Source organism: Saccopteryx bilineata, chromosome 3 (genome assembly GCF_036850765.1).
Source record: "Saccopteryx bilineata isolate mSacBil1 chromosome 3, mSacBil1_pri_phased_curated, whole genome shotgun sequence".
NCBI lineage: Eukaryota > Metazoa > Chordata > Mammalia > Chiroptera > Emballonuridae > Saccopteryx > Saccopteryx bilineata.
The window spans coordinates 314,738,448-314,765,290 of record NC_089492.1 but is presented as its reverse complement, the minus strand read 5'-3'; the positions used below and the strand labels follow the sequence as shown (position 1 = coordinate 314,765,290).

The window sequence follows — 26,843 nt, the reverse complement described above, 5'->3', positions numbered from 1 at the left end:
ACATAACAGGAACCAAAGGATATTTTTTAGCTTTATATTGCTAATGTCAACTTTGTTCATGTGGAATGGAACTGTCTGTCCTCTCCACTCAAGTTACTAGTTTTCTTTTTGCAAGTACTTTCCTATGGTGAAGATGAGCTTCCCTGTTTTTCCCACACGTTTATCCATTCACATATAAATTCTGTATCTATGTGGACTCAGAATCCAGTCTTGTTAATTTAAATGAGATGTAGTTTATTAAATGATTTTTTTTAGGTGAGAGAAGGGGAGACAGAAAGACAGACTTCCGCATGCTCTGGCACCAGGATCCACCTAGCAAGCCCCTTCCCTGGCAATGCTCTGCCCATCTACTGCCTTGCCTCCCCCCTCTCTTGCTGGTTGCTCTGCAACCTAGCTATTTTTAGCTGAGGGAGACTCTAGGGAGCAATCTTTAGTGCCTGTGGCCAACTCTTTGGAGGGGAAGAGAGAGAGAGAAGGGGGAGGGGGAAGGGAGAAGAAGCAGATGGTCACTGCTTCTATGTGCACTGACCAGGAATCAAACCTGTGACATCATCACGCCTGAAGACACTTTATTACTGAACCAACTGGCTAGGGCCTAAATGACTATTAAAAATAAGTTAATTGAAAAAAAAGTTGACATATTTTACATACAAGAATTTTGCTTGTATGTGTGTACAATTCAATGATTTTGGTAACATTATTGGAGTGGTGCAACTATTGCTATAATTCAGTTTTAGACTATTTTCATTCTTACAATAAAACTGTTTATTCTCACTTATAGCGAATCCATTTTTTCACACCCTAGACAACCACTAACTTACTTCCTGTCTCTGTCTTGTGAAACTTTTATTTAAACAGGATCATAAATATTTGGTCTTTTGAGACTGGCTTCTTTCATTTACAATGTTTCAATGTCTGTAGTATATATCATAATTTTATTCCTTTTTATTGCCCATGAATATTTTACTGTGAACATACCATACTTTCCCTATCCATTCACCCACATAGGTGGACATTGTAATTGTTTCCTGTTTGGGGTTCTTACGAATATTTTATAAATACTTAAGTGTAAATTTTTGTGTGAAGATGTTTTCATTTCTTTTAGATAGGTACCTAGGAGTGGAATTGCTTGGTTGATTGGTAGGTTTAGGTTTGACTTTTTGAGAAACTGCCTAAACTGTTTTCCAAAAGTCTTTTCCAGAATCTTGTGTTTCTTTTTTGTTGTTGTTGTTGTTGTTGTATTTTTCCAAAGCTAGAAATGGGGAAGCAGTCAGACAGACTCCTGCATGAGCCCGACCGGGATCCACCCGGCACGCCCACCAGGGGGCGATGCTCTGCCCATCTTGGGGCGTTGCTCTGCCGCAATCAGAGCCATTCTAGCGCCTGAGGCAGAGGCCACAGAGCCATCCTCAGTGCCCTGGCAAACTTTGCTCCAGTGGAGCCTTGGCTGCAGGAAAGGAAGAGAGAGACAGAGAGGAAGGAAAGGGGGAGGGGTGGAGAAACAGATGGGCGCCTCTCCTGTGTGCCCTGGCCGGGAATCGAACCCAGGACTCCTGCACGCCAGGCTGACACTCTACCACTGAGCCAACCGGCCAGGGCCTTGTGTTTCTTAATAGACATTAGTAACCAATGGGTCTCTTTTTTTCTTTAGAAAACAGTTGTCTGTGGCAATTTAAAATTATTGCTAAGGTAACACATTATTAAGGAAGACAGTGAAGTACAGTCAACAGATTTTTCAGAAATTATGAGTGACCTTCACTATCACTTTAGAAGTTCAGTTATTGGCGAGAACCAGCGTGGCTAGTAATTCCAGGTACTGAGTGGGAATGGTGCGGAATTAAGAAAATAGGCTTAAAGTAAAAGGATGGGCTCTGGAGGCCTCTGCAATGCTGATGGCAAGAACAGAGCACATTCCACTCCCGCTTCTTGCTTTATTATAGGACAAAGTGAGCCATTAGCAAATCAAGGAGATCTCTGATCACATTTCCAATGCAACCCAAGAATTCTACCAAGTGCAGAAAACCCCCACCATACATAACATATTAACTTCACTAAACAAAGGATAAAAGAAACTTGCTTCCAGTCGTTCTGGGGGACATGGAGGGTAGGATGAGTATAAACAATCCAGCACCACAGCTGGCTTGCACCACAGCCTTTTGCAACTTCACAGAACAAATGAAATGGGGGGTTGGGCAGACTGTCAGCTTACTGCCAGTTCCCCACACCTCTGTCCCCCAAAAATCTAAACTGCAAAGACCAAGTTGGCTTTCAGTCACCAAGTTATGGTACAATTTCTAATGGTAGTGATCACATTATAAGACCAATTTCATATTACAAAATATCTTCTTTACTATAGCTACAAAAACAAGATACCCTGATAGTATTCAAGATGCTGTCCAGCTCTGACTCGTTAATTTGGAAGTTGTATTCTCAGTTGTACAGATGACACAGTTGAGGAAAAGAGATGTTATTAATTTGCCCAACACGACTCAGCTAAATGAGAAGCTGAACTAGGAACTAAACCCAGATATTGCTGCCCCAGAGATGATTCTTGCTCAGGACATATTTTCTCAGTTTGTATCATATCAAAATGCGATTTGCTGCCTTGGGAGCCACAAGGTAGTGTTGCAGGTGGTGCCAGGGTTTGTGTTGTATGGGAATCGAGTGCCCTGCTGTGGCCTCTTCAGGTGGTGTATGGCAGCAGCCACCTCAAGAAAGAAGCTCTTTGGCCCTGGAGGGTTGGCTCAAAGGTAGAGTGTCGGCCCGGCACGTGGAAGTCCCAGGTTTGATTCCCGGCCAGGGCACACAGGAGAAGGGCCAATCTGCTTCTCCACCCTTTCCCCTCTCCTTCTTCTTTATCTCTCTCTTCCCCTCCCAAAGCCAAGGCTCCATTGGAGCGAAGTTGGCCCGGGTGCTGAGGATGGCTCCATGGCCTCTGCTTCAGGTGCTAGAATGGCTGCGATTACAGTGGAGCAAAGCCGCAGATGGGCAGAGCATCGCCCCCTAGTGGGCATGCCAGGTGGATCCCAGTCGGGCACATGCAGGAGTCTGTCTCTCTGCCTCCTCGTTTCTCAATTCAAAAAAATACCAAAAAAAGAAAAGAAAGAAAGGAGCTCTGGCTAACTCACAGGTGGCATTCATGGAGGTGAGCAACATCCTGGTCATCCTTACCTGTTCTTTTCCTATCTTTCCAGACACTACCAGGCACGGTTCTTCCTACCAGGACTCTCCATATCTCAGGAGTCTGCATTTGCAGAAGAAGAAAACACCAAATTTAAGGTGCATATGGTTCACCTCCTTTACTGTTAAAATTTCATCTCACTATTTTGAAGGTCATGCGTTTTTCACTTTTTCATGATGACTCAAGGACAACACCAGGCATTTAAAGACCTGTTTACTTTGTACTTGTTTTTAGTGTTTGTTTTACTTTGTCATTATTCATTTTATTTTTAAAATGTGTCCAAATTAATAGAAATGACCAGGCATCCATAGCTTTATTAATATTTATGATTACATCTAATATTGAATAGTGGTTTTTCATTTGATGTTATAACATTTATTATTTGTAGTTATGTGATATTTTCATTAAGTTGATATGATTTTTTATTTCTAACTACTTATGATTTGTAGACATTAGGGTGATTTAAGAGTTTTGTTGTTTTAAGCAACATTGCAGTGACATTTTTTCCAACTACAATTTTTTCTTTTCTTTTTCTTCTATTTATTTATTTATTTTATATTTTTCCAAATTTAGAAGTGGGAAGGCAGTCAGACAGACTCCTGCATGTATCTGACTGGGATCCACCCAGCATGCCCACCAGGGGGCGATGCTTGGCCCATCTCGGGCGTTCCACTGCTGCGGCCGGAGCCATTCTAGCGCCTGAGGCAGAGGCCATGAAGCCATCCTCAGTGCCCAGGCCAACTTTTTGCCCCAATGGAGCCCTGGCTGCAGGAGGGGAAGAGAGAGATAAATAGGAAGGATAAAGGGAAGGGTGGAGAAGAAGATGGGCCCTTCCCCTGTGTGCCCTGACCGGGAATTGAACCAGGACTTCCACACGCTGGGCCAATGCTCTACTGCTGAACCAACCAGCCAGGACTACAATTATTTTCTTCAAAAAAATCAATTCTCACCTGACCAGGAAGTTGCGCAGTGGATAGAGCGTCGGACTGGGATATGTAGGACCCAGGTTCGAAACCCCGAGGTCATTAGCTTGATCACCAGCTCATCTGGCTTGAATGCAGGCTCACTAGCTTGCGCATGGGGTCGCTGCCTTGAGATCATGGATATGACCCCATGGTCACTGGCTTGAGCCCAAAGGTTGCTGGCTTGAAGCCCAAGGTTGCTGGCTTGAGCCCAATGTTGCTGGCTTGAGCAAGGTGTCACTCTGCTGTAGCCCCCTGGCCCCCATCAAGCACATATGAGAAAACAGTCAATGAACAACTAAGGTGCCACAACAAAGAATTGATGCTTCTCATCTTTTTCCCTTTCTGCCTGTCTGTCCCTATCTGTCTCTCTCTCTTTATTTCTCTCTCTGTCTCTGTCACAAAAGAAAAAATCAATTCTCCAAATAACATGCCTAGTTTTTGTCCTCAGTATTAAATAAGTGTACTTGATACACACCCCATTAAAATTTTTTTTTTTTTGTATTTTTCTGAAGCTGGAAACGGGGAGGCAGTCAGACAGACTCCCGCATACACCAGACCGGGATCCACCCAGCACGCCCACCAAGGGGCGATGCTCTGCCCATCTGGGGCGTCACTCTGTTGTGACCAGAGCCACTCTAGCGTCTGGGGCAGAGACCACGAAGCCATCCCCAGTGCCCGGGCCATCTTTTGCTCCAATGGAGCCTCGGCTGTGGGAGGGGAAGAGAGAGACAGAGAGGAAGGAGAGGGGGAGGGTGGAGAAGCAGATGGGCACTTGTCTTGTGTGCCCTGGCCAGGAATCGAACCCGGGACTTCTGCACACCAGGCCAACACTCTACCACTGAGCAAACCAGTCAGGGCCCCCCATTGAAATTTTATAGGTAGAATATTCAAATACAGCACAGCCCAATAGGCTCTCACTGATGCTTTACACAAATATTGTTGAAAATTTTCACATGGGAAGAGCTAGATTCTGTCTTTCCTATATCTGAGTCATACTCTGGATGTCTTTCACTTAATGATCTACTTTTATTCCTTCATGTAGTAATTATTTTTTAAAGTAACATATAACCTTATATTTGTATGTGTCTTTTAATAATAAACTTTATTCATTCATTTTAATTTTTATTGACTTTAGAGAGAAGAAGGCAGAGAGAGAAACATTGATTTGTTGTTCCACTTATTTATGCATCATTGGTTCTTTTTTTTTTTTTTTTTTTTTTTTTTTTGGCAAGACAGACAGGAAGGGAGAGAGTTGAGAAGCATCAACTCACAGTCGTGGTTCCTTGGTTGTTCATTGATTGTTTTCTCATACGTGCCTTGACCAGAGGCTCCAGCGACTTCAAGCCTGCGACCATGGGTTCATGTCAATGATCCCACACTCAAGCCAATTATCTTGCGCTCAAGCTGGATGAGCCTGCACTCAAGCCAGCAACTTTGGGGTTTTGAACCCGGGACCTCAGCATCCCAAGTCAACATTTTAACCAGTGCACCACCACCAGTCAGGCTCATTGGTTGATTCTTGTATTTTCCCTGACTGGCAATTGAACTGAATCCTTGATGTTTTGGGATGACACTATCACCATTTGACCTACCCGCTATCCGGTCAGGGCAGTAGACTACTTTTTAGGGAAGTCTTTCATTCACAGTAAAATTCAGTGGAAGGTACACAAATTTCCCATATATTTCCTGCCCGCATGCATAAATAGCCTCTCCCGTTCTTAACATCCCCCACCGGATTGCTACATTTGTTAGAATTGATGAACCTGCACTGATATATTATTATCACCCAGAGCCCATAGTTTTACATTAGGGCTAACCCTCCCTGTACATTCTATGGTTTGGACAAATTTATAATGACAGCCACACCGTTATTCTGTCATACACAGTAGTTCCACTGTTCTGAAAATTCCCTGTGCTCTACCTGTTTATCCCTTCCTTTCCCCAGCTCCTGGAAACCACTGATTTTTTTTACAGTCTCCATATTTTACTTTATTCAGAATGTTATATAGTTGGAATCTTACCTATGTAGCCCTTCAGACTGGCTTCTTTTACTTGGTAATGTACATTAAAGTTACCTTCATGTCTTTTTGTGGCTAGATAGCTCATTTCTTTTTAGACTAAATTATATTCTGATCTGGGTGTACTATAGTTTATCTGTTCACCATATGTAGGACATCTCGGTTGCCCCCAGTTATACGCTAAGTTATAAGTTTGGTTAAAAATGGTCCAGTATTGGCCCTGGCCAGGTGGCTCAGTGGATAGGGTGTCAGCCCGGCATGCAGACATTCTGGGTTTGATTCCCAGGCAGGGCACACAGGAGAAGTGACCATCTCTTTCTCTCCCCTCCCTTTTCCCCCCTCTCTCTCTCCCTGTCTTGCAGCCAGTGGTTTTATTGTTTCTAGTGTCAGCCCCGGATGCTAACGATAGCTTGGTTGGTCCGAGCATCAGCTTCAAGCACTGAGGATAGCTTTGTTGATTCAAGCATCAGCCCCAGACAGGGATTGCCAGGTGGATCCTTGTTGGGGCACATGTGGGAGAATCTGTCTATATCCCCTCTTCTCACTTAAAAATACAATATCCAGTCTTGCTAGGTATGTGAGTCACTTAGTCCTGTCTCTGCATTACTCCTTTGAATTGCTGGTTTAGGAGGTTCTTGATCCCGTCCTACTTAAACAGATAAAATGTGAGACCTGCTTAGGTTCCCACAGGAAACCAAGCAAGGGTCAAGGAATATTAGCTGTTCTGTTTGAAAGGACAAATAAGAAGATAGCTTATGCTCAGTGCATTTCCTTTCCCAGTGGAGGTTGGTTGTGAGATTGAGGCTACGTGTGTTTGCTGTTGCAGGAGGCAGTGACCTTCAAGGACGTAGCCATGGTGTTCACGGAGGAGGAGCTGGGCTGCTGGCCTCGTCCCAGAGGACGCTGTACCGAGACGTGACCCTGGAGAACTTCAGGAACCTGGTCTCCGTGGGTGAGCACAGGCACCCTCTCTAATGAATGTCAGCCCTCCGCAGTGGCTTTGTATCCTTGGGTGTTTAAGGCTTTGGGGCCCTTGAAATGGTTCCCTGACTTTGGGAGTCTGACTTTTCTAATATATGGGGAATGTAGAGAGGGAATTATTTTGATTTTTATCAATGGGCAAGATTGTGTTTTGTTAAGAAACTGTAATTCTTTATCAATAAAATGCACATCATACTGCTCTACCTTATCAATTTCTGACCCTATCATGAGTTATGAAGTCAACTGAGTCCTACTCTCAAATTTTAAGGAAATAAAATAAATTAGATAATATCAATCCTTTTCATACTCTTACAAAAACTTCAGGGAGGCAGTATTTCCTAACTTATTCTACGTGTGGGTGGGTCTTGACAAAGGCATTTCTTCAAATTGTCATGAAAAAAAGAGTTTGAAAAACACTGCTGCTGATTACTGGAAGTGTGTGCAGTGGGAGTATAGTTTTTCAGGAAAGTTGTCGTAGAATGTTTTGGTTTTAAGCATGTGAATTTGCATGCTCACAGGTCATCAACCATTCAAACAAGATACCGTCAACTTAGTAAGGAGAGAAACGTTTTGGATGGTGGTAACAGCAACCCAAAGAAAAGGGAATTCAGCTAAGAACCAAACAGCTCTGAGCCCTGTAGACAACTCTCCCATCTGTTTTACTTCTCTCCATGTTTATTTCGATTGCCTTGTTCTAAATCACCAGATGTCTGCTCTGGCCGAGTGGTTCAGTTGGTTGTAGCATTGTCCAAATGCACTGAGGTTATGGGTTTGATCCCCGGTCAGGGTATATACAGGAACCAACCAGTGAGTACAGGGATAGGTAAAACAACAAATCAATGTTTCTTTCTTTCTCTCTAAAATCAATATAATAAAAAAACTTACAATAAAGCCATAGCCAGTTAGCTAAGTAGATAGAGCATCTGCCTGGCATATGGATGTCCTAGGTTCAATTCTCAGTCAGGACACACAAGAGAAGTGACCATCTGCTTCTCTCCCCCTTTTTCTCACCCTCCTTTCCTTCTTCTCCTCCTGAAGCCAGTGACTTGATTGGTCCCAGAGCTTTGGCCTCAGGCACTAAAAATAGCTCAGTTGATTCGAGCAGTGGCTCCAGACAAGGGTTGCTGGGTGAATCCCGGTCAGGGTGCATGCAGGTGTCTGCCTCACTATCTCCCCTCCTCTCACTTAAAAAAAAAGAAAAGAAAAATAAAAAAGAAACTACATTAAAATAAATCAAAAGATGTCTTTCCTGAATTGTTAACAACCACCTTCGTGCTGGTAGCCTTGCTCCTACCCTTCCCATCCTAGATCTGTTCTTCACATAGCAGGCCAAGCAGGTTTTGGGAAATGTAAGTCACATTGCTATTTCCCTGTTCAAAATCTTTTGTGGCTTCTTTTTTCTTAATACCATTTATAGTGGCTCTTAGAATCTGGAGTCCCCCGTGATCTGCTCTGTGTTCCCCTCCCTCTCCGAATGCATCTCCTGTCCATTCCCTCTTGCTCCATTCTCCCACCCACATCATCCTCCCTGCTGTTCCTCAGACTGTCAAGGACACTACAAAATGCCTATTGCTGCTGTAACAAATTGTGATGAACATAGCAGAGCTAATAACAAAATTTGCTCATAGTTTAGTCCTTTAGGTGTGAAGTCTGACAAATCTCACTGAGCTGAAACCAAGGTGTCTGTAGGGCTGCGTTTCTTCCTGGATGCTCTGCGGGTGGGGACCGTCTTCTTGGGTTACCAGCGCCTGGACCTGACCAGTTCCTTGGCACTTGTTCTCCTTTCTCCATTTTCAAAGCCATCACAGCACTTCTGAGCATTCTTCTGTACTCTTCCTCTCCCACTCTTCTGACTCTGTCTTCCAACTCCCAGGGCCCTTCTGGTTACGTCGGCCCCTTCCAGATACTCTGCAGGTACTCTTCCCATTTTTGTGGTCAGCTGATTAGCAACCTTAATTGCATCTGCAACCCAGTTTCTCTTTGCTGTGTAATAACATGTTCATAGGTTCTGGGGATTGGATGTGGACACCCTTCAGGAACCATTATTAAGTATATATACTACAGAACTTTCCCCTCAGGGGCCTTTCCTTCTTTCTGCCTGGAATACTCTTCACTTAACACCGCAGGGCCCTGTCCTTCTTCCTTCATTGCCTGCTCAGTTTCAATATCGTGACACAGGCCTCTGAACAATCTTATCTTTACTTGCCTGATATTGTATCATATATTTTTATCTATCTCTTCTCTCTCCCCAGTGGAACATAATCTGCGAGAGGAAAACTTTCATTGTTTTGTTTATTACTGTATCCTCGGTGCCTAGAATAGTCCTGGGACATGGCAGATACCTGAAAATATTTACTGACTCAGTGAAGGAGTTATTGGATAGGTGGGCCTTACTGTCTTCCCTACTGGTGGTAACGTTTTGATAGTTTCTATTTTGTTTGTTTTCCTAAATGCTTATTACAAGTTTTTAAATTTATTTCATGGCTCACTGAAGGCCCATGGTTTTCAATTTGAAAAATTGACGTGAAAGACCAGTTTATTTACATCCAGAGGTTTTTCCATACTGTTTTCAAACAGACAGTCTCGAACCTGCCTAAGAAACCTCTGCATGTTTTCTTTTCACCCAAAGATACTCCATGACTCATGAAACAGCCAATAAGTGATATATACATCAGAGAAAATAAAAAACAGTGAGGACATTTTTCATGTCCAAATGACTGTTCAACACAGAAAAATAAGATGAGCTACACATATTACATAGAATTTGCAGGAATACTTTGCATGTATAGATACAAACAAGTCTAGGTGTTTGATATGTAAGATTGTAAAGAGATTAGCCAACTACAAAGTTTAAAGGGACAGTTTACACTCTTCTTCCTGCACCGACACCAACTGTAAATTTCAGGGGTTCCCAAAACGACCTCAGATTGGATGACTCTCTAGAAGGCCAGATAGAACACACTGAATGCTGTTATACTCATGGTTAGTGATTATTGCAGAGAAGAATACAACTTACAATGAAGTCAGAGAAAAGGCACGTGAAAGGGAGTCTAGGGACTTGCTGGACACAGAGCTTTTACTGTCTTCTCTGCATGAAGTCATGGATGCATTTCTGTGTTACTTTCCAACATAAAGGTGTGAAGTTACACACAGAGTATTGTCAATCAAGGAAGCTCGCCTGAGCTTCAGTGTCCAGAGTAATTCTTGGTGCTCCATCACATGGCTAGAGTATGTTGAATAGTTTCATGTGGTCATTCTCAGTCTCCTTCACTCCATCAGGTAACTGAAAGTTCTATTCACACTCATGTTTTGGGCTTTGTGGTGTGGTCAACCTCATTCCTAAGTCATATTGTTAGACCGGCCAATGTGACTGAAGACCCTCAGGCATTGTTTCAGGTATGACATTTCACATGGTTAGAGCTCATCTCTCAAATGTCAAGAGCAAAGGCCAGATCCCTTTTTTGGTGAGATTAAATATTTTACTACCAAAGGGTATGTAACATAAACCCAAACATACAAAGTATTGATTATGTTACTGCTTTTCCTTAAAGTTTGAATAGATTTACATTTCATCGTATATATAATTTATTTACTGCATAATCTACTATCCAAGAGTTTACAGTGATTATGAAATTCAGTAGAAATATCAACAGATTGATCTCCTGTATCACATTACTATATTTGTTATGGAGTCTTTGCTTTCTCACTTGTACCTCACATAAAATAAAAACAAAGAAAAAGAATAACTCGTACCTCACATTGGAGACTTGGTGTGGTTCTAAACTGGTTTCACTGGTGCTTAGTGGATCAGAGCCTACTGGACCACCTCTTGGTTTCTCTAGGAATGGAGACCAGGGACTATGATACATAACCAAAGGACATGGTGAACATATGTCCAAAGGACACAGTGGATTTATGGAAATCTCATTCTCTCTCCTAGACGTGAAATCTCAAAGACATTGAACAGTCATCAGTTGTCCACATCTCTGCATTTTCTCTCCGCATAGGAGGCAAGAGCCAGTATGAGATAGAGACTGTTCCAGGAGAACCACATGAAGAACTTTCCTGCTGGCACATCTGGCAACAAATTGCAAGTAACCTAATTAGAAGTCAAGACTCCATGATCAAGAGTTCTCAGTTCCTCAAACAGGGGGATTTGACCAGCCAGGTTGAGGCAGGACTACCTATAATTCACACAAACCAGAAACCTTACTGGGAAAATAAGTGTAAAAAATTACTTAATGATATCTCCAACTTTGATCTTTATCAACAATTACACCAGGAGAGAAGTCTCATACATGTGGTAAGTGTGGGAAAAGCTTCTTCCATAGCTCAGCGCTCCATGTTCATCAGAGTTCACTTGGGAGAGAAACACTATAGGTGTGATAGGTGTGCTAAGGAATTCAGGCAGAGCTCACATCTGCAAACTCATCAGAAAGTCCACACTGTAGAGAAACCATTCACATGTGAGGGAAAGGCTTCAGTCATAAAGCAACACTTAGCGACCACTGCAAATTACACTCGGGAGAGAAACCTTTTAAGTGTGAAGAATGTGGGAAGGTCTTCATTCACGCTTGCCATCTTCAGAACCACCAGAGAGTCCACAGTGGAGAGAAACCATTCAAATGAAAAATATGTGGGAAGAACTTTCATCATAGATCAGGACTTAATAGACATTGTGTGGATCACATGGGAAAGAAACCATACAAATGTGAGGAGTGTGGAAAGTGCTTCGGTTAGAGCTCACATCCCTATGTCCATAAGAGCATCCACATGGGACGGAAACTATACTCATGTGAGGAGTGTAGAAAGAGCTTCTATTCTAGAGCTGATCTTTATTACCACCAGAGGATCCACACGGAAGAAAAACCTTATACTTGTCAGGAATGTGGGAAGAGCTAAAGATGGGCCTCACATTTGTTGGCCCATCAGCGAGTCCACAGTGGAGAAAACCTCTCAAAAATTGAAACATGTGGGGAGACATTTGGTCAGAAATCATATCTGCAAACTCATCAAAACATTCATACCAGAGAAAAGCCGTGCAAATGTGAGGAGTGTGGGAAGGGCTACGAAACGAGCTTGGATTGTGATGTGCACCAGAGCATCCACACGGGAGAGAAACCATATATATGTTGGGTGTGTGGTAAGCACTTAAGTAGGGCCTCACATCTTAAACTTCATCAGAGAGTCCACACTGGAGAGAAACCATACAAATGTGACGTGTGTGGTATGGTCTTCAGTCAGTTTGTGAATCTCATCAGAGTTCACACAGAGGAGAAACCTTACAAGTGTGAGATACATTGTAAGAACTTCAGGTCAAGTTTCTATTTTAAATTCATTACAGAAACCATGTTGGTGATAAATTTCATCCATTCTCAGAGGGAGGAAAAGTTTGTTTCATTGAAGTGATTGTTTCAGCCATGGCTCAACACATCCCAGTGATTCCGAGACCACACAAGCGGTGCGGTAAGAGCACGAGCACAGGAAGCTTGTCTGCTGCTGAGCCAACACAACCTTAACTTTTATTAGCATTTTGTGTCTGTACAGTACTCAGTATTTGTATGTAAAATCAATCAAAGAGAGAAATATGCAATATTTTAAAAATTGTATCTGAAAGCAGAAACCTGCAAAAATAAAGAATTTAAAAAATCATTCAGAGAAACAAATATGAATTGAAATGCAAAAATACACGGGGTGTGCACCCACAGCATTATTTTGGAAGTATCTTTGCAATTGGCTCCTGGCCTACCCTCTGGCTCTGTTCTGACTTTGGGTTCTTATTGTTTGGGTTTCTGTCTGGTGTTCCATTGGTATATAAAGGATAAATTCATCTCACTTTTGGTTTTTCTCACAGTGCAGACAGTTTTCACTTTGCAAACTGGCTACTGCACATATCACAGTTTAAGGTTTTCAACAGTGTTAAGGCAAGGGTTCAAAGTAACCCATGAAAACTGTCATATTTACTACCAGTGATAAAATTTTCTTAATCTTGAATTCACTGAATTTTATTTATTTATTCATTTATTTTTGAGCAAGAGACAGACAGACAGACAGACAAGAAGGGAGAGAGATGAGAAACATCAGCTCATAGTTGCGCACCTTAGTTGGTCATTGGTTGCTTCTTATATGTGCCTTGATGAGGGGGGCTCCAGCTGAGCCAGTGACCCCTTGCTCAAGCCAGAGACCTTGGGCTTCAAGCCAGTGACCTTTGGGCTCAAGCTAGTGACTGTGGAATCATGTCTATGATCCCACACTCAAGCCAGTGACCCCACACTCATACTGGTGAGCCCGTGCTCAAGCCAAATGACCCTGCACTCAAGCCGGTGACCTCAGGTTTCAAACCTGGGTCCTCTGTGTCCCAGGCTGATGCTCTATTCATTGCACCACCACCTGGTCAGGCAAATTAACTGAATTTTAAATTTCTGTATCTCTATGAAGACTTTGATATGATTGCTTTCTAATTGAAGCATTTCTTTTGTGAAACTTCTCTGGTAGGAGCTATGACAAATTTGAAGGACAGTTTGTTTCTCAACTTCTTATATCCCCTTATCTCCATAAAATAAATACCAGAAAAACTTGGTTGAGATTTGGTAATTTCATCAAGTGTATTCATTACTGGTACAAGAATGACATTTACATGCCTTTCTTTTTGGTAAAAACACATTTTTATCTGCTTTTTAAAAAATTTATGATATTAATTTATTGTGTTTACATAGATTCAAGTGTCCCACCGAATATATCTCCCCCTACCCCCATGTTCCCCTTCCCCACTTCCCACCAGGATTGCTGTCCATTCTCTATAATGCTGTGTTATGTATAATATATATAATTTCACTAATCTCTTTCCCTGCTCTGATCCCATCTTCTCTTGCACTTTCCCTCTGTCTACTTTCCCTCTGGACCCTTTGATCCCGCCTCTGCCTCTGTTCTGTTCCTCAGTTCACATTGTTCATTGGATTCCTCAAATGAGTGAGATCATATGATATTTTCTTTCTCTGCCTGGCTTATTTCACTTAGTATGATAGTTTCCATGTCCATCTATGTTGTTGCAAAAGGTCATATTTCTTTTTTCATGGCCCCATAGTATCCCATTGTGTATATGTACCACCGCTTTTTAATCCACTTGTCCACTGATGGACACTTCGGCTGTTTCCAGATCTTTGCTATTGTAAACAATGCTGCAATAAACATGGGGGTGCATTTCTTCTTTTGAATCATTGATGTGGTGTTCTTGGGGTATATTCCTAAAAGTGAGATGGCTGGGTCAAAGGGCAGTTCCATTTTTAATTTTTTGAGGAATCTCCATACTGTTTTCCACAGTGGCTGCACCAGTCTGCATTCCCACCAGCAGTGCAGGAGGGTTCCCTTTTCTCCACACCCTCGCCAGCACTTGTTTTGTGTTGTTTTGTTAATAAGCGCCATTCTGACAGGTATGAGGTCGTAGCTCATTGTGGTTTTAATTTGCATTTCTCTAATGATTAGTGATGTTGAGCATTTTTTCATATGCCTATTGGTCATCTGTATGTCTTCTTTGGAGAAGTGTCTATTCATTTCTTTTGCCCATTTTTTTATTGGATTGTTTACCTTCCTGGTGTTGAGTTTTACAAGCTCTTTATAAATTTTGATTATTAACCTCTTATCAGACATATTGGCGAATATATTCTCCCATTGTGTGGATTGTCTTTTTATTTTGTTAATAGTGTCTTTTGCTGTGCAAATCTTTTTAGTTTCATATAGGCCCATTTGTTCATCCTGTCCTTTATTTCACTTGCCCATGGAGATAAATCAGCAAAAATATTGCTACGAGAGATGTCAGAGAGCTTACTACCTATGTTTTCTTCTAAGATGCTTATGGTTTCATGACTTACATTTAAGTCTTTTATCCATTTTGAGTTTATTTTTGTGAATGGTGTGAATTGGTTTTCAGTTTCATTTTTTTGCAGGTAGATGTCCAATTTTCCCAACACCATTTGTTAAAGAGACTGTCTTTACTCCATTGTATGCTCTTACCTCCTTTGTCAAATATCAATTGTCCATATAGGTGTGGGTTTATTTCTGGGTTCTCTGTTAAAAACACATTTTTTGAAAATCAGATATATAGCTATAACAGAAGTGTAAGGTGCAACTGTTTGATTTAGAAATCATCATATAGGAACTTAAGATTATGAGATTCAAACAATGAAAAAGTGAATACCACATCAATAAAACCACACAATTTTTTAGAATGGAAATAACAAGTGTTCATCTACAGGAATTTGTTTAAATTACATATTTTCATAAGAACACAGGGCCATTAAAATGACAGCAAGGGCATGCAGTAACAGAAGAACATAACGTGGGCCTTGTGAACTCAGATGTGGCCTTCGTAGTAGAATTAAATTCATAAATCTGTGTGGGGGTTTTTTTATATATAATCTGTGGAATGGAATATTCTTAATAATGATCTTCTCTGGCAAAGGATATTTGGTGATATTTCCATTTTATAATTTCATTAATTATGTTTTATTTTTCAGTGAGCATCTATTTTTCTTTTTTTTTTTTAGGTCAGAGATGGGGAGACAAAGAGACAGACTTCTGCATGCAGAAGTCTAGACTGTGATCTATCTGGCAAGCCCCCTACTGGTGATGCTCTGCCCATCTGGGGCTGCTGCTCCATTGTTTGGCAACTGAGCTATTTTAGCACCTGAGGTGAGGCCCATGGTGCCATCCTTAGCACCTGGGGCCAACTTGCTCATACCATTCAAAACATGGCTGCAGGAGGAGAAGAAAGAGAGAGTGAGAGCAGAGGGGAAGGGGTGGTGAAGCAGATGGTCATGTCTCCTGTGTGCCTTGACCAGGAATCAAACCCAGGACTTCTACATGCCAGGCCAATGCTCTACTGATGAGCCAACCATCCAGGGCCCAGTGAGCATCAGTTTGATCAACCTGGTAAATTGTGGACAACAAAATTTGAAAAACGATTAATATGAATTTTATTTTTCAGTTAAGGACTCTTAATAAGATTGCACTACATTATCATATGACATATAAGATTAAAAAATAGGACTCAATCAGTATGCAAAAGTTTTTCTCGTTGTTTGAATACACAGATAAATTAATGAGAGTGATTACCTATCTTTGCAGTTAATGCGTGTGGCAGTTCTTTAGGCATGAGCCAGGGAGTGAACAAATACTGGAAATAGAAACGAAGTGAGGCCTTGGCAGGCGGTGGCACAGTGGATAGAGCGTCAGACTGGGACGCAGAGGACCCAGGTTCGAAACCCCGAGGTCGCTGGCTTGAGTGCAGGCTCATCCAGCTTGAGTACAGGGTCACTGGTTTGAGTGTGGGATCATAGACATGACCCTATGGTCACTGGCTTGAGCCCAAAGGTTGCTGGCTTGAAACCCAAGGTTGCTGGCATGAGCCCAAGGTCCCTGGCTTGAGCCCAAGGTCACTGGCTTGAGCAAGGGGTCACTCATTCTGCTGTAGCCCCCTGGTCAAAGCACATATGAGAAAGCAATCAATGAACGACTAATGAGCTGCAACGAAGAATTGATAATTCTCATCTCTCTCCCTTCCTGTCTATCTGTCTGTCTCTCTCTGCCCCTCTCATTGTTTCTCTATCTCTGTCATGAAAAAAACAAAAAAGAAATGAAGTGGGGATACACATGTTGTACAGGTTAAAACGAGATTTTTTGAAGAAAAGGTTTGCATGGTTAGGGAAGACAGCATGACAGTGGAGCCTCCAAGGACAAACGCAGCTGAAGATGCTATTCTGTACTTCTTGACACCATGGTCATATTTTAAGTGTATTAGGTTAAAGAACTTTACTTAGCAAAGTTTACTAACAGAGATGAATTCATTTTTATTATTTTCTGGACTAAATATCCGCAGGATTCTATGTATGTACTTGCTGAGACCCATGATATCTCAATTTGCATAGTGGTTTGGGGGTCCCTAAGATCACTTTCTGGTTTCTTGGATGACTCAGAATATAGTTGGATTTAGGGCCATATTACAGTGAAAGGACATGAAGCAAAATCAGTCAAAGGAAAAGGCACATGGAGGATGATTGGAGGAAATCAGGTGTAAGTTCCCAAGAGCCCTTTCCTCATGGTATCATGGGACTCAACCCATCCAGCACTGAATTTTGGCTACAGGTGTGAAATGTGTACAATAGGACCTCATTAGAAACCAGTACTTCTCTGACCTGTGGTGGCACCGTGGGTAAAGCATTGGCCTGGAATGCTGCTGAGGTTGCTAATTTGAAAACCATGGCTTGCCTAGTCAAGGCACATAGGAGAAGCAACTGCTTCAGGTTGATGCTTCCTGCTCCTCCCACCTCCTTTGTCTCTCTCTAATATCAATGAGTAAAATATTTTTTAAAAAGATAAAAAAAAAACAGTACTTACTGGGGGCTGGTCATGTAGCCATCTGCTCAGCATGTACCAAATCCCAGTCTTCAGTAGGGACAGTGGGTGTTAGGTGTAATCCCCACATTGTATAGTTTAAGCACAGTGCACAGCTCTTACCAGTTATCGGAATGGTGGAAATTCCCCAAACCCATGTTTCCTGACACCAGCCTAAGTCCAGCCTTGCCAGCAGGTCTTTCTGAGGCTCACGGTCTCAGAGGGCTTTCCTAAGGGTCCCAGTCTCAGGACTGCTATACAAACTTTCCTGCACACGTGCTGTCAGGAATCTAGAAACCACTGTCTTTTCTTCCCCCGCCCCTCATCTGTCACTGAATCCAGAAAAAGTTATCTCCAAGGCAACTATTCCTAACAAATCTCACCAGATTAAACCAAAAGTACTTGTCTTTAAAACTGAAAAGACTACAGGTAGGGGTTCTAATGGTGGTCACAAGACCATGTTAATCCCGGGGACTTGTGGTTTGTGTTCATGTCTCCTAAAGTGCACAAGGTCTAGACTCCCAATCAGCCTCAATAGTTCATTCTAAATCTGATTTCTTGAGCCTTTGTTGGGCCATTCAGTTTCAATTCCCACTTTCCACCAGGAACTTCACTTTTCTTTTCTTTTGTGGACCCTGTAGATTTCCCTATCTTAGCTTTGGCCATCGCTGCATTTGATAGGGATTGTTAGAGAACATTGTCCTTTCTCCAAATATGAAAATGTAGGGAGGCTTCCCAGGTTATTAGGGTTTACCCATATTGATAGCATATTCATTTAAAGATTTGAGTCCAAAACAATATCTCCTGTTTCTTTGTCACACTGTGACTAATTTTAAAGTAATCAGTCTCAGAACTTCTGTCTTACCCATCTACAGACTTGAAACATTTTTGTTACATATGCCTGCCATGTCTTAATACAAATATTTAGTTCTTGAGAAGATTTAAAATTGTTTTTCATTGAAAACAATCACATTAGTACAGGGAAGTTCAAAGAAGAGGATGGGACTCCCACTATTAATATTTTGGTGAGCATTTACTTATATACATATAAGTAACAATTGTATAGAATTTTACAAAACGAGGAACATGATTCATACTATTTTCTAATCATAATATTTCACTCATTGAAACAGTTGTTGAGGGTCATTGCAATAAATTGACCCACAACCTCATTTCTAATGCCTGCACAGTATTTCCTTAACTACTTTCTTACTGATGAAGATGGGTAGGATAGTCTATTTTATGTGGCAATTTGCATAGACTATAGTTCCCAGTTGCTCAATTATACACAAACCTGGGTGTTGTGAAGGTATTTTATAGACGTGATTGAAGTACATAATCAACTTATTGAGAAAGGAGTAATAGGTAATCTGGGTTGGCTGATTGAATCAGTTCAAAGTCCATAAGGGCAGAGCTGAAACTTCCCTGGAAGACAACATCACTCCACCCGCCCACCCTTCCCGATGGCCTGCCTAGGGACGTCAACCTGCCAAGCTAGCCCCACAGTCTTGTAAGCCAGGGTCTTGTGATAAATCTAATGTCCTCTCCCCTGATGATTCCGTTTCTTTGGTTGAATCCTTACCAACAAATATTTTCTTTTTCCGAGAGTAGTTCTAGAGGAACAGAATGTTAAGGATGAGTTTTCTGAATTGATTTGTTTTCTGGAATTGGTTCTCTAATCTCACTAGATTTAAAGGCACTAATGACTTGTTTCCCATGGAAAATAGAGCATTGGTCATCATTAGTATGACAAAAATATCCAAAATGCCACATTTGATACTCCTGGTGAAGTAACCATTGAAGGCCAGCCAGGTTCTAGGTTACCATGAGATGTTACTTTAGAACATGTTAGTCAAAGTAAAGGATATAATGGGACTTTCTGGTTGCTTGTAACTATGTTGGAGAAAGTGGGAATGAGAAAGATGGGTTCATGGCCTTAAATTCCAGCTCAACCACAATGACCTGAAAGCTTGAAGTCATTATGCATTGGCTTTTTTACCTTTCCTGTTGACCTTGGAACCCCTAGTAAATAAAGAGATGGAAAGTCTACTGAATTTTTTTTTTATCTATATAGGTGGTAAAACTCTAGGTCAAATGCACGAAAGCCTAACTTGAATCACCAAAAGCAGAGTTCCAGCCCCCAAATCAGTTCTAAGACATAACCAGTTTACAAACCCAGATTCCCCTGGATGAAGGGAAGGCCACGTTGTCTTAAGGGTGGAACTTTCCATACTACAAAAATGCATGCTGTTTCCCAAAGGGATATATGGCTGTGAAGCAATGTGACTGTGTACTGAGAGGGGAAATAATTAAGCTTTTTTCCAATGACTGGATCCTTGATGTCTGGTTTGGGAGAAGGTCTGAGAAAGCAGGGTTCACTCCAGATTAGATGCTGTCAGAAAGAAGGAACAATTGCAAAACTCTAATATTGAGTCATGCAATAAATTTAACTTTTAGGAAGGCAGATAAAAGCAAGAATGAAGCTCTAAAAGGTGGTGGTGCAGTGGATAGAACATTGACCTGGAACGTTGATGTCACTGGTTTGAAACCCTGGGCTTGGTCCTCACTCGCTGCCATCAGCCATTCTCGCCACTTGCATGCCCAGCCAGTGCCCCACAGAAATGCTTCGATTACACCGAATCCTTCTCCAGATTAGGCCAGTGTCCAGGGCACTGGCTCCTCACCTCACTCGGGCTTATGGCACAGATGTAAAATTTGGTGTAGATGCCCAAGCCTTAATGCTTCCAGGTGTAGACCTTTTAGCTGATGCTGTGGCCGTTACTATGGGGTCAAAGGGAAAAACAGTGATTATTGAACAGAGCTGGGGAAGTCCCAAAGTAACAAAAGATGATGTGACCATTGCAAAGTCCATTGACTTCAAAGATAAATATAAAAATATTGGCGCTAAACTTGTGTAAGATGTTGCCAATAATACTGGAGACGGTACCACCACTGCTACTGTACTGGCACGCTCTACTGCTAAGGAGGGCTTTGAAAAGATCAGTAAAGGTGCTAATCCAGTGGAAATCAGAAGAGGTGTGATGTTAGCTGTTGATGCTGTAATTTCTGAATTTAAGAAGCAGTCTAAACCTGTGACAACCCCTGAAGAAATAGCTCAGGTTGCTACAATTTCTGCAAATGGAGATAAAGAAATTGGCAACATCATTTCTGATGCGATGAAAAAGATTGGAAGAAAGGACGTCATTACAGGATGGAAAAACACTGAATGATGAATTAGAAATTATTGGGGACATGAAGTTTGATCGAGGTTCTATTTCTCCATACTTTATTAATACTGCAAAAGGTCGAAAATGTGAATTCCAAGATTCCTATGTTCTATTGAGTAAAAATAAAATTTCTAGTGTTCAGTCCATTGTACCTGCTCTTGAAACTGCCAATGCTCACACCGTAAGCCGTTGGTCATAATTGCTGAACATGTTGATGGAGAAGCTCGAAGTACACTTGTTTTGAATAGGCTAAAAGTTGGTCTTCTAGTTGTAGCAGTCAAAGCTCCAGGTTTTGGTGGCAATAGAAAGAATTAGCTTAAAGACACGGCTGTTGCTTCTGGTGGTACAGTGTTTGGAGAAGAAAGATTGACCTCACTTGTTCTGTGAAGTTGCTAAAGGCTGTTAAGCTGTGGTGCTGGATTGTTTATACTCATCCTACACCCATGTCTCCCGGAAAGACTGGAGGCAAGTTTCTTTTATCCTTTGTTTAGTGAAGTTAAGATGTTATGTATGGTGGGGGTTTCCTGCACTGGGTAAAATTCTTGGATTGCCTTGGAAATGTGATCAGAGATCTTATTGATTTGCTAATGGCCCACTTTACCCTATAAATAAAGCAAGAAGCAGTTGTGGAACGCATTCTGTTCTTGCCATCAGCAATTCCAGAGCCTTCGTGACCCTATCCTTTATTTCTTTAAGCCTGTTTTCTTAATTCTGCGCAGTTCCCACTCAGGACCTGGAATTATTAGCCATGCTGGGTCGTGGCAGATGATGCCATGCTCCTGAAAGGAAAAGGTGACAAGGCTCAAACTGAAAAACATATTCAAGAAATCATGGAGAACCCTGGCCGGTTGGCTCAGTGGTAGAGCGTCGATCTGGCGTGCAGGAGTCCCAGCTTCGATTCCCGGCCAGGGCACACAGGAGAAGCGCCCATCTGCTTCTCCACCCCTCCCCCTCTCCTTCCTCTCTGTCTCTCTCTTCCCCTCCCGCAGCCAAGGCTCCATTGGAGCAAAGTTGGCCCAGTTGCTGGAGATGGATGGCTCTATGGCCTCTGCCTCAGGTGCTAGGGTGACTCTGGTTGCAACAGAGCAACGCCCCAGATGGCAGAGCATCGCCCCCTGGTGGGCATGCCGGGTGGATCCCGGTCGGGCGCATGCGGGAGTCTGTCTGACTGCCTCCCCGTTTCCAACTTCAGAAAAATACAAAAAAAAAAAAAAAAAAAAAAAAAAAGAAATCATCATGGAGAAGTTAGATATCACAACTAGTGAATATGAAAAGAAAAAACAGCGTCTGGCAAAACTCTCAGTTGGAGTAGTTATGCTGAAGGTTGGTGTGACAAGCAATGTTGAAGTCAATGAAAAGACAGAGAGTAACAGATGCCCTCAATGCTACAAGAGCTGCTGTTGAGGAAGGCATTGTTCTGGGAGAGGCTTGTGCCCTGCTTCGGTGCGTTCCAGCCTTGGATTCCCTAACTCCAACTAATGAAGATCAAAAAATTGGTATAGAAATTATTTAAAAAGCACTCAAAATTCCTGCAATGCCTATTGCTAAGAATGTAGGTGTTGAGGGATGATCACTGATAGTTGAGAAAATTATGCAGAATTCATCAGAAGTTGGCTATGATGCTATGCTTGGAGGTTGTGTAAATATAGTGGAAAAAGGAATCGCTGATCCAACTAAGGTAGTAAGAACTGCTTTATTGAATGCTGCTGGAGCGGCCTCGCTGTTAACAACAGTAGAATGTGTAGTCACAGAATCCCTAAGGAGGAGAAAGAGCCTGCAGTGGGCGGGATGGGGGGACGGGAGGCAGCATGTCCTAGCCCCAGAATAGTGCTTTATCATTAGTAATGAGCACTGTGAGAGGAAGCTCGAGGAAGCTCGAGGCAGTGCTCCTCACCTACAACTTCAGAGAAGTCAGTGAAGGGAATGACTGAAGAAAAGGCTGGCCGATGTAAGAAAATCACTATAACCATCCATCAGTGACTGCTTTCCGCTGACAACATACAATGGTTTACAGCTGTCATTGTCCATGCCTACTGATAATTTACTTTGTACTTTTGAATAAAAATACATTTGTACATTCCTGATAACTAAATGCAAGAGCCATGTACCAATGTACTGCTTTCAACTTAAATCACTGAGGCATTTTTTACTACTATTCTGTTAAAATCAGGATTTTAGTGCTTGCCATCACATGATGAAAAGTTAAGAAGCAGTCTTTCTGTGGAAAGTAAGAATAATTGTGCACAAAGTAGAGAAATATCCAATTATGAGAACTTTGTGTAATAAAATTTTGTTTCAAGTTAAAAAAAAAAGAAAAAGAAACCCTGGGCTTGCCTGGTCAAGGCATATTCAAAAAGCAAACAACAACTAAAGTGAGGCAACTAGGAGTTGATACTTCTTGCTCCCTCTACCCTCCTCTTTCTGTAAAATTAATAAAAATAAAATCTTAAAAAAAAAGATAAAAAAGTAGCACTTATTTAGCCAATAGGGGTGTTTGGCATTGTGTCAGTAGCACAGGGGACTTGTTTTTGTCTGTCTAAACAAAATTATCAAAGGGCCTTGTTTTGTCTGACCTTACCATGGTTTCAGAGAAATCTCATCTGAGGATGGCATTCCGTGATTCTTTTATGTCCCAAAGGAGAATAACATGGCTTAGCTGCGAGTGCCATACCAGCTTCCAAATGCTAGGGGTTGTTTTGTTTTTGGTTCTCAATCCATTCAGTGCAACATACTGCAATCTTTGGAAGGAGTTAGTTTTTTCGGTCTTTGGAAGTAGATTTTCAGTGACTGACAGTAGAAAATGTCCAGCTTATATTGAGTTTACAGAAATGGATACAGAACACGTGACTTCATTTTTTTTTAACATTGATTTGTTGTTTTACTTATTTATGCATTCATTAGTCGATTCTTTTTGAGTTTATTTATTTTATTGATTTTAGAGAGAGAGGAAGGGAAAGAGGGACAGAGAGACAGGAACACTGATCTGTTCCTATATGTGCCCTGACTGGGAACCAAACTGGCAACCTCTGCATTTGGGGATGATGCTCTAACTAGCCAAGATATCTGGCCAGGGTTATTGGTTGATTATTGTATGTGCCCTGACTGAGGATTGAATCTGCATCCTTGGCATATCAGGACAATACTCTTATCAACTGAGCTACCTGCCTAGGGTGAGACTTCATTTTTAAAAGCATATATGTTGATAGATACTTATATGTATGTTTATGGGAGGAAAAAAACCTAGTTTTTCTCAAAGGGAAGGATTCTAGGTATATTTTTTTCTTAAAGTTTGCTTTATACTATTTTTAATTAGTTTCTAGTAAATTAACCTTTACCCCTGAAATTCCTTAGTTCCCATTGATATTTAACATTTTCCCAACTGCTGTGATTATTCTTATTTCCTTTACTCTGGTGGATCTGTGTCGGAGGGACACGGAAAGGCTTCTGGATAAGTTGGAAGGGATCCACGTTGGATGTGACACACATGCACATGTGCGTGTGCCAACCACTGCCAGGGCTCCCACTTAGCTGAACTGGCTGCTGAGACCTTGGATCAGCCTCTCACTGAGTGCCCACAGGCCCTGGGATGTCTCTTCACTCTGAGCTTCTGGGACCAGCTGGCAGTGGTAACAGCTGTTGAAATACATCTCTCCCAGACCTTCGAGTTCAAGAGCAGCGACACAGTAGACAGTGGTGGCAGCACCTTGTTGCATGGACTTGTGGAAGGCCTGGCCAAGGTAAACAGCAGTGTGTACACCCACCAGTTTTGATAAAAACAGTACATCATGTTTCCTGGATGTACTGTGTTGGGCCTGACCCCATGCAGGGAGAGGCCGTGATGGAGCTCATTAGAGAAGAGAATGTTGCAGAGTTTGGACTGGTTCTAAGCCAGCATCCCCAACCCCCAAAGTCATTTTTAGATGGAGAGAGGTGGCTAAAGTCTAGTTTTCCCAAGAAGTCATTAATATCTGTAAATCTGTGGGACTCTAAGGAGACCACAGCGACTGGAGCTGGGGCTAAGTTGCACAAGACACTCTGAAGGAGCTGGACAAGGTAGAAGTGCCACAGGGGATTCACCTGGAAGGTGGTCTCCAGGCCATCTTTTGTGAGTCTCTAGGGCAGAGCAAAAGCCGCTGTGTCTCACACAAGCACATACAGAGGCACATTCTTGGCCTTGAACACTTGAGCAAAATGCTATACACTACGGAGCAGAGCAAGGTCCAGGGTCACTCTATGCACCTTGGCTTTATGCCATTCTCCTAAAATGGCAAATGCTGCTTTACTGGCTCTTGTCTTATTCCTACAGGCCACGATCATGTGAGCACCATGAAGGGAAAAGACTTAGCGGTTTCAAATCCTATTCCTAAATTAGCTCCGGTAACTACAACTACTTTGTCAGTGACATCCAGCCCTAGAGAATTTCCATGGCTGTGGTGCTACCATCGTATCAACGTCTGGACTGGCTTTGTAGGATTATCATCCACAGTAAATGCCAGTCTTGGGTGCAAACAGGTAGTTCTTTTATTTACATGATCGACAAAATACACTTGTTCGTTTTCCTCTGTTTCTTGTTCTCATCCATGTGGCAAGTCTCCTGCTATTCGGTTTTTTGTTTGTTTATTTTTCCCTCCAGCTTTTGGATGCTCCCATCGAGTCTTCAGAAGTCCTCAGTGTGATTGGCATAGTAACCCGGCCGTCCGCCGCGGTCCTCTGCCCCCAGCCCAGCAGCAGCTGCTCCTAGCCCTCCCTGTCCCACAGGCCCGAGCAGCGCAGGGTTGCCATGGCGACAGAGGCGCTGGGTCATCGCCCTCCCAGACGCCCGCGCAGGTCGCGCGCCCGGAAACTCATTCCCTTCAACAGGAGCCGCGCTTCCAACCTCCGCTAATATCTGGAAGACCGTATCTCCCGACTTGTTCCCTTTTCAACAGTAGTCCCGTCATGTTTGGACGCCTTGCGACTTCAGGAAGTCTTGTGTCTTAGTCATATTTTCCTGGAGAATTTAGGGAAAGTTAACACCGATTCTCAGTGAAGGAACTCATGTTACTACCCGGGCAGTCGGTGGGATTCCCTCCGCTCCGGCTACTCCCTGGCTACTGCCTCACCATGGCTCTATAAACAAATGCTGCTTTTTCCCTATTCTATAAAGTGAGATTGTTTTGGGAAGTGTAGTCAAGGAGATTCCTGTAGTCACAACACTAAAGGGTGAGCCTACACGTAAACGTCTTTCCTGCGGAATTCTAGGACGAGTAGTACACTCGCCTCGCATAATCGCGTGCACTTCCGCTCAGGAAGACGGATCCGCTGAATTATGGGAAATGTAGTCCAGAAGCTCCGTGAGGTCGCAGTCGCTTCTATTCGCGCAGAGTGAGGCTGCTCCAGTATTTTCCGTGTGGTGGTACACCCGAAACCGTGTTTCGCCGGCGCAGCGGAACTTTCTGCATCTATGCTTAGCCCCGCAATGACCCGGCGGTCGATTTAGGGGAAGCCTCCGCGGAGGACGCTGGTATCGAAGGGCGAGGTCTCGGTGCCTATATGAGTTTGCGGCGCTTTGCTAAAGCGTCGCGGTGTGGACGGGCGCGGGTCGCTTAGCACCTGGTCTGCGAGGTCCCGGCGCTCCCTGCTCGCCCAGCCCGCCGCCCTGCGCCTTCCTCGCGCGCTTCTTCCTCCCGGCGCTGGAGAGTTCATCTCCCCGTGCCTCCAGTTGCTGTTCTTTAAAATGGGGATATTAGGACCTTCCTAATAGAACTGTTGTTTTGGGAATTGAAAAGACTATACAAATATAAATCTTAAAATAATTCTTGACACTTGGTGAATGGTGATCCCTCCTTAGTGTTAATTTCCCGAGGGGCTGTCAGGTCCCTGGGTTTGGGTCAGAACTCCAGCTGCAGTGATCCTGCCTCTTCTTCCTGATAACCTTGTCATCCCTGCGCGACTGTTTAGTCCCGGCCCTCTTCTGCACCCCCCCCCCCCCCCCCCCTGGAAGGTTAGGGTTGCTTCCCGATTACATGGAGAGAGGGGAAGCTTTAACTTTTCTCGAGTTCGGCGTCACGATCATGACATTTCATAGAATTCTTCTTTCCCC

At 42.7% G+C, this 26,843-nt stretch overlaps 1 protein-coding gene and 4 pseudogenes across 4 annotated transcripts in view; 4 read left to right on the top strand and 1 right to left on the bottom strand.

Moving 5' to 3' along the window:
- Positions 1-26,843, top strand: part of LOC136332314 (zinc finger protein 234-like) — a 171,288-nt gene that overhangs the window by 48,759 nt on the left and 95,686 nt on the right. The window contains exon 1 of one of the 4 annotated variants that reach the window (XM_066271876.1): positions 26,099-26,279. The exons of 2 other annotated variants lie outside the window; for them this stretch is intronic. The gene's annotated coding sequence lies outside the window, so the exon portion shown is untranslated. Of the gene's footprint in view, positions 1-26,098; positions 26,286-26,843 lie in introns of those variants that run through there. One more of the 4 variants, XM_066271877.1, reaches the window with a different exon arrangement.
- On the top strand, positions 2,591-12,554 carry LOC136328879 (zinc finger protein-like; annotated as a pseudogene).
- On the top strand, positions 20,156-21,148 carry LOC136328878 (60 kDa heat shock protein, mitochondrial pseudogene; annotated as a pseudogene).
- LOC136328876 (60 kDa heat shock protein, mitochondrial pseudogene) lies at positions 21,205-22,603 on the top strand (annotated as a pseudogene).
- Positions 24,286-25,543, bottom strand: LOC136332319 (WW domain-containing oxidoreductase pseudogene; annotated as a pseudogene).